This window comes from Protobothrops mucrosquamatus, unplaced genomic scaffold (genome assembly GCF_001527695.2).
Source record: "Protobothrops mucrosquamatus isolate PMUCROS unplaced genomic scaffold, P.Mucros_1.0 scaffold_66, whole genome shotgun sequence".
Taxonomy (NCBI): Eukaryota; Metazoa; Chordata; class Lepidosauria; order Squamata; family Viperidae; genus Protobothrops; species Protobothrops mucrosquamatus.
This window is the reverse complement of record NW_015386142.1, coordinates 637,824-648,602: the sequence shown is the minus strand read 5'-3', so window position 1 is coordinate 648,602 and position 10,779 is coordinate 637,824.

The window sequence follows — 10,779 nt, the reverse complement described above, 5'->3', positions numbered from 1 at the left end:
TATGGCTGAGGATCCTTTCTGCATTTGTTTTTAAACATTGCAATAAAATTATGTTGAGGAAACAAAGAGAAATGGAGAATTCTCTCTGCTATCATCTAGTGATTATCCAGATGTTTGGGGCTCAGGTGCCACAGCCAGCCCTGCAGAACCAGAATTGTCAAAGACATGGGCTGAGGAATAGGCAGGAAGCAGGGTGCCACAGGTTCTATACTTATACCTCCAAAGCTTCTACCTTCCTTCTTTTTAAGCTGCTATAAGCATTCCATTCCTAAATAATTTAGACTCCAGTATTAAACTTAATGGGAAGTGAATGTAATTTACATTACAGTTCTTTAAAACCGGGTATCAAGCTGTGTGGATTCTTCAGTTACAACAGTTCAATGTCCCCAGGAGAGATGTGTCTGCTCCTCTTACAGGGAGTTTTGACAGGCACTTTCCCTCACATCTGTTGATGATGAGACCTTCAGAGGAGGCCTGAGGAGATCTTCAGAATTTCTCTTGATCTGTGGATGAGTGAAGAAATATTTCTCCCCAAGCACCAACTAAATTATAATGTGGTTTTTTTATTTTTACAACCCTGTAATCCCTTAATTTGGGGTGGAGTTGGGGGCAACTGAATGGAGCTGAGCATTTACTGGCCAGATGCCCTTCCTGACACCTATGCGGAGTTCGCAGCAGATATTTTCTCTTTGTGGCCTGCTACAGAAATATCTGTCACTGCCTAGGATTGAATTCTCAACCTTAAAAAATGAAAATTAGAATATTTCGGACATGTGATGCGACACCCAGAAAAATACAGCATACTCCATTTAATCCTCCAGGGAAAGATTGAAGGCAAACTAGGTTCAGGCAGAAGAAGAACATCGTGGCTTCAAAATCTAAGGGACTGGTTTGGACAAAACTCAGCAGCACTTTTTCGTGCAGCTGCTGATAAAAACAGGATTGCCAACATGATCGCCAATGTCCGATAACGGATATGGCACAAGAAGAAGAAGAATGAATGGGAGGAGAGCATCTTCACCTCTAGGCCACCACCATGAATTATAATGTCAATATGTACCATTTATTTATTTATTACATTTATATAGCTGCCTATCTTTCAGCCAACTCTGGATGGTTCCCAGTCAAAAATCATTTTAAAAACTATAAAATTCAACCATTAAAAACAATAAAAATCTGGTGTCAGTCAATGCTAATGTGCCATCATCTAATCTCCCAATGCTTGTCAGCTCTTCAAACCTTACAGAAAGCTAAAAAAGTGGAGGCCTGATAAACTTCAGAAGACAGTGTTCCATAAGGCAGGGGCTGCCACAGAAAAAGCACCCTGCCTAGCCCTCATTCAGTGGCAATATTTAGTGGAAGGGACTCGGACCGTGCTCATCCTATCTAACCTGATAGGATGGGTAGATGTCCTTAGGGAAAAGCAGTCCTGTAGATATCCTAGCTCTGTGTCATACAGGACTTTAAAGATGATGACCAGCACCTTGAATTGCACACATATAGAAACCTGAAGCCATGCAGTTAGCGCAACAGAAGTGTTACATCGGCAAACCAAGGAGCCCCCATTGCTATGTGCTCTGCTGTATTCTGGACCAGTTGAAATTTCTGGGTGATCTTCAAGGGCAGCCCTATATAGAGCACATTGCAGTTATCCAGTTGGGAGGTGACCAAGGCATTAGTGAATGTGAGCAAGGCCTCCCCATCCAGGAAAAGGCGTAATTGGGTACATCCGATGAATTTGTGCAAAGGTCATCCTAGCCACAGTTGTGTATGTTCTTAGAGAAGCAATAGGTAAGTAAGGCAGTATCCAGGTTATCTTGTTCAGCTGGATGTGTTTAGGTTGTGGGGATGGTGTGGCATCTCCAAGCTTAATTTAATTTAATAATTTAATTTAATAATTTAATTTATATACCGCCCTTCTCCCGTAGGACTCAGGGCGGTGCACAGCATATTAAAACAGACAAACAAAATACATCAAAGAACAAAAAAAAACCCCATAAAACCAAATTAAAAGCCAAATATTCGAAGCTGTGTGTCAATTAAAATTTTCTTAAAATCATCCCTACCTAAAATCCCTACCTAAAATCCTCCCTAGGTCAGGTCCGCTTGCTGGAAAAGCCATGTCTTGAGGGCGCGGCGGAAAGTAAGGAGATCCGGAATCATCCGGATCTCGGGGGGTAGTTCGTTCCAGAGGGTGGGGGCACCCACAGAGAAGGCCCTCCCCCTGGGGGTCGCCAGCCTACACTGCTTGGCCGACGGCACCCTGAGGANTGTTTGCCATAAGAGAAAAAAGAGACATGCTTTGCATAAAATTATTTAGGACAAAGAATTTACTTTGTATCAGTACACTGAAAAGGTTCTAAGACTAACAGATCTGGGGTGCAAAAATCTAGATTACCAATAATGGTAATTCATTTTGATAGCAAAATAAATGCTTCTATCTAAAGTTTCCTGGATTTTGCATCTCAGATCCAGTTGTTCTAATTAAACTATAGTTTGATACCATAGCTGGTTGTGGAATGGCTATCTCAAGATTTCTGGGTGGTTTGTTTATGCAGTGGCTCTGAAGAGCTTCTGTTGTAGAACTGAAATGGTGGCTGTGTTCTCACAATACATTGTTCTGTAATGTAACCATGGTTTGTGCAGATAAGTAACATCCCACTTTAGAGGTTGGCTTTGACACATTGAACCATACATCAACCACATAGGTTGAATTTACAATATACAAAGAGTTCATATGTTGCAGTAAGCCACTGTTAGCTAAAGTACGGTTGAAAATGCTACAAGTCAAGATATTAGGTTCGCTCAATATCTTAAACCAAAATCAGTCAAATCCCACATATGGTGTTCAATCAACTAGAGTTCTAGGTAAGTTTGTGTAGGATTGCAGCTCAATCCTATGGCAGTTTACTCATAATTAAATCCCACATTGGTCACAATACAAACTTACATATCTATCCTATGTATTTCAATGGGATGTACTCATAAATTAAACTTCACTGAGGTTGTAGACTCTGTGTAGAAGAAGAGGCAGAGTCTACAGGTGGAGTTAAGAGAGTTATCAGTCTGGAATCATTATGTTGCCACAAGCAATCCAAGTCCAACACTCCTTGAATTCCATTGACTCTTATCTAGCGCCAATTTAGTGCTGACCATTAGCTGACCAGATTCTTGTATATAGGCTTGAGCAATAAATCTTCTAAACTAGAACTCAACATGTGATTCTGATTCCTTGTGCCTGACATTGGTCCCAAAGCAGCGTGAAATATGTCTCTTTGCTTAACATCCCAATTTTGCTGTGCCTGGTTTTACTCCTCTTTACAAACACAAAAGAAGAGAGTGGCCAATACTAGTGATCCCTGAGAAGATGTCAAGACCTCCCTGGCCTCTGCTGGAGCTGTGCATGCTGAAACAACAGCTGACTTGAGAACAGCTGTGGATGGCAAAGTAATACCAACTGCAGCTTTACTCCCACTTGTTTCCTTTTCTCCATAATTCACTCCAGCACTAAGTATATGAGCTGCAGAAATCCAGGTGACTCCCAGGTGTGGAAGCAAAAACTTATTTATGAAGTAACATAATACCAGAGCAAATAAAAACCGAACAAATAAAACCCTAGACTAGAGAATCAATCAATCAGAATAGAGCTGGAAGGGATCTTGGAGGTCTTCTAGTCCAGCCCCCTGCTCAAGCAGGAGAACCTATATCATTTCAGACAAGTGACTGTCCAGTCTCTTCTTAAAAACCTCCAGTGATGGAGCACCCACAACTTCTAAAGGCAAGCTGTTCCACTGGTTAATTGTCCTCACTGTTAGGAAGTTTCTCCTTAATTCCAGGTTGCTTCTGTCCTTGATTAGTTTCCATAATTAAGATTCTTTGATTCTACGATATAACCGTGATAATTTTGACATGTCTAACCAGAAAATATACATTGCAACATTATTCTGAAATTAACTACTTATTAACTAATACAGTGTACACAGTTCACAATGTTGAACTGGGTTTACTGTATGGCTGAGGATCCTTTCTGCATTTGTTTTTAAACATTGCAATAAAATTATGTTGAGGAAACAAAGAGAAATGGAGAATTCTCTCTGCTATCATCTAGTGATTATCCAGATGTTTGGGGCTCAGGTGCCACAGCCAGCCCTGCAGAACCAGAATTGTCAAAGACATGGGCTGAGGAATAGGCAGGAAGCAGGGTGCCAGAGGTTCTGTACTTATGCCTCCAAAGCTTCTACCTTCCTTCTTTTTAAGCTGCTTTTTAAGCATTCCATTCCTAAATAATTTAGACTCCAGTATTAAACTTAATGGGAAGTGAATGTAATTTACATTACAGTTCTTTAAAACCGGGTATCAAGCTGTGTGGATTCTTCAGTTACAACAGTTCAATGTCCCCAGGAGAGATGTGTCTGCTCCTCTTACAGGGAGTTTTGACAGGCGCTTTCCCTCACATCTGTTGATGAGGAGACCTTCAGAGGAGGCCTGAGGAGATCTTCAGAATTTCTCTTGATCTGTGGGTGAGGATAGTGAAGAAATATTTCTCCCCAAACACCAACTAAATTATAATGTGGTTTTTTTTTATTTTTACAACCCTGTAATCCCTTAATTAGGGGTGGAGTTGGGGGCAACTGAATGGAGCTGAGCATTTACTGGCCAGATGCCCTTCCTGACACCTACGCGGAGTTCGCAACAGATATTTTCTCTTTGTGGCCTGCTACAGAAACATCTGTCACTGCCTAGGATTGAATTCTCAACCTTAAAAAACGAAAATTAGAATACTTCGGACATGTGATGCGACACCCAGAAAAATACAGCATACTCCATTTAATCCTCCAGGGAAAGATTGAAGGCAAACGAGGTCCAGGGAGAAGAAGAACATCGTGGCTTCAGAATCTAAGGGACTGGTTTGGACAAAACTCAAAAGCACTTTTTCGTGCGGCTGCTGATAAAAACAGGATCGCCAACGTCCGATAACAGATATGGCACAAGAAGAAGAAGAATGAATGGGAGGAGAGCATCTTCACCTCTAGGCCACCACCATGAATTATAATGTCAATATGTACCATTTATTTATTTATTACATTTATATAGCTGCCTATCTTTCAGCCAACTCTGGATGGTTCCCAGTCAAAAATCATTTTAAAAACTATAAAATTCAACCATTAAAAACAATAAAAACCTGGTGCCAGTCAATGCTAATGTGCCATCATCTAATCTCCCAATGCTTGTCAGGTCTTCAAACCTTACAGAAAGCTAAAAAAGTGGAGGCCTGACAAACTTCAGAAGACAGTGTTCCATAAGGCAGGGGCTGCCACAGAAAAAGCATCCTTCCTAGCCCTCATTCAGTGGCAATATTTAGTGGAAGGGACTCGGACCGTGCTCATCCTATTTAACCTGATAGGACGGGTAGATGTCCTTAGGGAAAGGCAGTCCTGTAGATATCCTAGCTCTGTGTCATACAGGACTTTAAAGATGATGACCAGCACCTTGAATTGCACACGTATAGAAACCTGAAACCAGTGCAGTTAGCGCAATAGAAGTGTTACATGGGCAAACCTAGGAGCCCCCATTGCTATGTGTTCTGCTGTATTCTGGACCAGTTGAAATTTCTGGGTGATCTCCAAGGGCAGCCCCATATAGAGCACATTGCAGTTATCCAGTTGGGAGGTGACCAAGGCATTAGTGAATGTGAGCAAGGCCTCCCTGTCCAGGAAAGGGCATAATTGGGTACATCAGATGAATTTGTGCAAAGGTCGCCCTAGCCACAGTTGCATATGTTTCTTAGAGAAGCAATAGGTAAGTAAGGCAGTATCCAGGTTATCTTGTTCAGCTGAATGTGTTTAGGTTGTGCGGATGGTGTGGCATCTCCAAGCTTAAGTGGAACAGTTGGTGGGTGTGTAACAAAAGCTACAGTGAGATAGAATGGAACCAGCCCCCATCTAAGTTATGACAATACCAAATTTGAGCTCCACTTCTAGGGAGAGTTTGTCTCCCTATGAGAAAGCAAGCAAGCAAGCAGAAGCTTCTAAGAACAAGAACAATTTTTTCATCCTGTGAAAAACCACACATTTTGCTGTAGCTCTTGATGGTAGAATTTACGAGCTGCTAAGTTTCCTTTTCATAAAGTTCAAAAGAGAAGGTGGAGGAGTTTGATGCCATACAGTATGGATCGTACATTTTTTTCCAGTTCTAGGAGAGAATGAAAACTATACACACAAACACGCATGCATCCATTTATCTGTAAGACAAGACCACTACTTGGTTTCTTGCAAATCAATATTTCTCAAAGCAACCTGTATTTCCCTAGAACATGTCAAATTAAGGAAGGCATAACTAAATGAGAAATGAGCTATTCCTTTTTTTTTCTTGGTTTAAGTTTGAAGTTTGTTGTCCTAAGTGGGTTGGCTTCTCCAATGTCTGTGGGGGGGTGTCATCTGCCCACAGTCCCTTTGTGGTAGCTTTGCCCTTCCCCTCTTGACACAGGAGGACAAATCTATCAGGACAAAATTCAACAGTCCATCTGCATCTGAAAAGCAAAGGTAACACTTTTGAAGACAGCAAAGTCCTCATTTTGGACAGAGAGGACCACTAGTTTGAAAGAGGGTCAAAGAGGCCATCTATATTAAAATTGAACAACAGAGGTGGAGGAATACAACACTACCTATCCCCTGTCTACAACACAGTCCTTTCAGCAGTCCCAAGAAGGTCCCACATCCATTTGCACTCTAATTCAGGTGGCTTGGAGGATAATGATGATGATGATGATGATGATGATGATGATAATAATAATAATAATAATGATGATGATGTTGGAAGGGACCTTGGAGGTCATCTAGTCTAATCCCCTGCTCCAGCAGTAAACCCTATACCATTTCAGACAAATGGCTGTCCAGTCTCTTCTTAAATGCTCTCTTCGAGTGTTGGAGCATTCACAGCTTCTGGAGGCAGGTTGTTCCACTGGTTAATTGTTCTAACTGTCAGGAAGTTTCTCCTTAGTTCTAGGTTGCTTCTCTCCTTGGTTAGTTTCCACCCGTTGCTTCTTGTCCTGCCTTCTGGCGCTTTGGAGAATAAAGCCCCAAGTGCCCTCAATGATTCTCAGAGGGCTAAAAACTGAACTTCAGAGGTGATTGATAAGGAATATAATTCCCCACCATTCAGACAGAACTGAAGAAGCCTCTGAGATGAGAAGTGAAATGTTTTCAAGGAAAAAACCAAGAAAGCCCAGTTGTCTTTTGAAAAGCACTTTTGGGTTCCCTTCTTTATCTTTACCAAGAAAGATGAACCCCTTAGGAACTTACATTCCCAATAAGATCACCCTTAGGGTCATTGAAACTACTATGTCCTCCCAAGAGATATTCCACATGTTTTTTTTTTATTGTTCAGTGCTGTTTATTAAGGAAAGACACAAGAGTGTTAAAGCTTCTTCGAAATGAATGGAAATATATATATTTACAGGGAAAAAAAGATTTTTTTTCCTTTTTTTTTAATTGAACTACATAGAAATCTGGTTTTACAAACCAGAGCCTGCAGTAAATAAGGCTACCCCAGAAGATCCAGAGAAGTATGTTTATTTGAATTATAAAGTCTGTTGAATGACAAGATACCTTTTCTTTACTGCTTGTGCCTGGGGAGTTGGCTGACAGATAAAATAGGACTAGACAGCCAAGCTGCATTCTAGCTGCAAAATGCTAATGTGTTGCTACATAAGTTGGCTGGGATTTTTTTCTCTTTGCAAAAACCTTCTGCTTACAGGGGAGCATTACTATTTGCCTCATTCCAGCTGGCAATTGGAGTATCTTCAGTGCCTCATCTAAAAGTTGTACAGATATTTGGCATTGTTCCTGCTTTTTGCTAAATGTGGAACTTTAATGGCCTTTCCAAATAACATTGCTTATTCTTATCTATGTGTGTCAAGGGCTGCTGTGAGATTGTACATCTCAAACTGGAGTAACACAGTTGAATGAGAAATTGAGGTCTTTGAGAGAGGTGGAATGATTTTGAAATGGAATGAGTTCTTGCTGCTGCCCTTCCTCCTCCCAATTTCTGTTCTAGAACTAGGACAACCCACCTCCCTGAAATAAACACCAGGGCATTATTGGTGTAATAAATAAAAATGCTGGATTTCAGCTAGCATACTCACTCCTTCCATCAATTGCTTTGTCCCTTTGGGGGGGGAGGGCATTGTCAAAGAAAGTATTGGGTTGTAGCTACATTTCTTAAAGAAAATAGTAGAAAGTGGCATGTTGGTTGTAGCTTGAAGACCTGGAGAACCTAAACAAAGTGATGTTAGATAGAGCAGAGAGCCTGCCATGCATTGCAGATTATATCTATGGGCACATTTTTGTTCCTGATTACACTGTTGCTTATTTTGAATCAGGGCTGCATCAGTGCGGCCTACTTAATCCCGCCCCGAGGACTTGAGTGTTGTGTGTGAGGGGAGCAGGGCAGCACAATACCATGCTTCCTCTGCTGGCACAGGTGGGACGGGCCAATCCCAGTGGGATGAGATGGTCTTTCAAGTTGCCTGGACCCAGGCCCTGAAGGGCTTTAAAGGTAATTACCAACACTTTGAATTGCACCCGGAAGCAAACTAGCAGCCAGCGCAGCCCTCAGAGCATTGGGGTTATATGGGCCACCCTTGGGGCCCCAAAAACTGCCCATGTGGCTGCACTTGCTTAGTTTTTAAATGACCACTTGCCAACAGAAAAGTGTCTTTTGAATGCTTGCTTTTAGCAGGGGACGTTGTAATGTATACATTCACAGATGTTCTGAAATAAAATATGAAAGGAAAAGACATCGGTAGGTGGAACAAAGGCTTGCCTTTAATCTCCCACTTTGTTGGATTCCACAGTCTGATTGTGCAATTTCCCCAGGAGTATTGAGTCTTTTAAAACACTCTGAAAAGAGCAATGAGATGCGTCATAGAGCTATGTGTTATATTCATTTTGTACAGTCTTAAATGAATGGGAGTTTCAGCTCATGACATGGGGTCCTTAGCACTGAGTGTGCCAAAATATTTCTCTGCCTGAACCGATCTTTAAAATGCATCTATGAAATATGAGTTATCGCATTCAAATTATTTTAATTGCAGCACTGTAATAAGGAGAAAGCATGTAGAAGTTTTGATAGAGACAGAAATGTATTCTACTGGATTTGGAATCGTGTCAAGATAAAAGCTGGTCTCTGCTTGCTTCAAATAAAACTGTGCCTGAGAAGAAAGTGTCTGTGCTTGTTATTGATTCTAAAAGAAGGAATAGATTAACACTGCATAGATTAGAACTTGGTTTTTAATGCCTTACTTAGATAATATTTTCACAGAAAATCACACTCAGCTGAATCCAGTTTTACATTTAGTACTGAGCCATTCTTTTTAGAATGGGACTTTTGTAAGCAGCATATAGAGGTAGTCCTTATGACCATAATTGAGACTGGCAATTATGGTTATAACTCATGATCGTCATAAAGAAGGTGACCACATGACCCAAGCCGATTTTACAGTGTTTTTCATGGCGGTCATTAAACAACCTTTGTGGTCATTAAGCAAATTCATTTGTTTGCCATGGGCTGGTTTTTGCCCGAACCAGAAGTAAATGCTGTTTTTTTGCACAGCCATTGTGAATTGCATTCAAGTGATCCAGGGGCACTGCAAACACCTGGAAATGTGGGCTGGTTGCCAAACATCTAAAATGCAATCATGTGACCACGGGAGGAGGACAATAAAAGAACTTAAAAACCGGGTTGTAAATAACTTTGTAGGGAGCCATCGCAACTTCGAATAGTCGCTAAATGACACATCGTAAGTCAAGGACTACATGTATAGAACAAGAGAAAGCCTGAAGGAGATGCTGCTCTATCATGAATAAGAAATGAAAGTTCTGTGCTTCTGTGGGACCATGTCATTTATTTGTACATGTGTAGAAGTTATAGATCACCTTCCTAAGTAATTTCTAAACTGTAAGGTTCTGCACTTGGGTACAGAAAGCCAGATGCACAGATATAGAATAGCTATAGCAATAGCACTTAGACTTATATACTGCTTCATGGTGCTTTACAGTGCTCTATAAGCAGTTTCAGAATCAGCATATTGCCCTCAATCTGGGTCCTTGTTTTACTGACCTCAGAAGGATGGAAGGCTGAATCAACCTTGAGCTGGTTAAGTTCTGGCAGTCGTCAGAATTAGCCTGCAATACTGCATTCTAACTACTGCACCACCACGGCTGTAATAGGTACCTGGCTCAAGAGCAATTGTGAGAAAGATCTAGTTTTTGGTAGGCCAGGGATTAAGCATAAGATAGCAATATGCTGCAACTGCTAATGCAATTTTGGGCAGCATCAATAGAAATATAGTGTCAAGCTTTTGGGAATGATAGTGCTGGCTATGTTACACTGCTCAGGGTTGGATCCAGTTCTGGTCATTATAATATCTGAAGGACACCAAGTAACTGGAAAGAGTGCAGAGAAGAGCAACAATAATAAGATTAATGGTAAGGTTAATAGTAAGGTCATATAACAGTAATTACATTTCAGGCTAGGTTAGCTAAATGTTTCTGGGAAGCAAGTTCACAAGTTGCACCTAAAATTGAGGCCCTTCCATTATTTCTTTTTCATGAAGTAGAGTGGATCGAATTAGGGAGCTTCCACTTAGCTATCATAGCTGACAGCTATTTATCATTAGGGATTAATAATGTGTGGCCAGCTACTCCTGATGGTGTAAATCAGTCCACATTGGTGAAAGATTCTGGGAACTGAAATATCTAGCATTAGGCTAGAAACCAG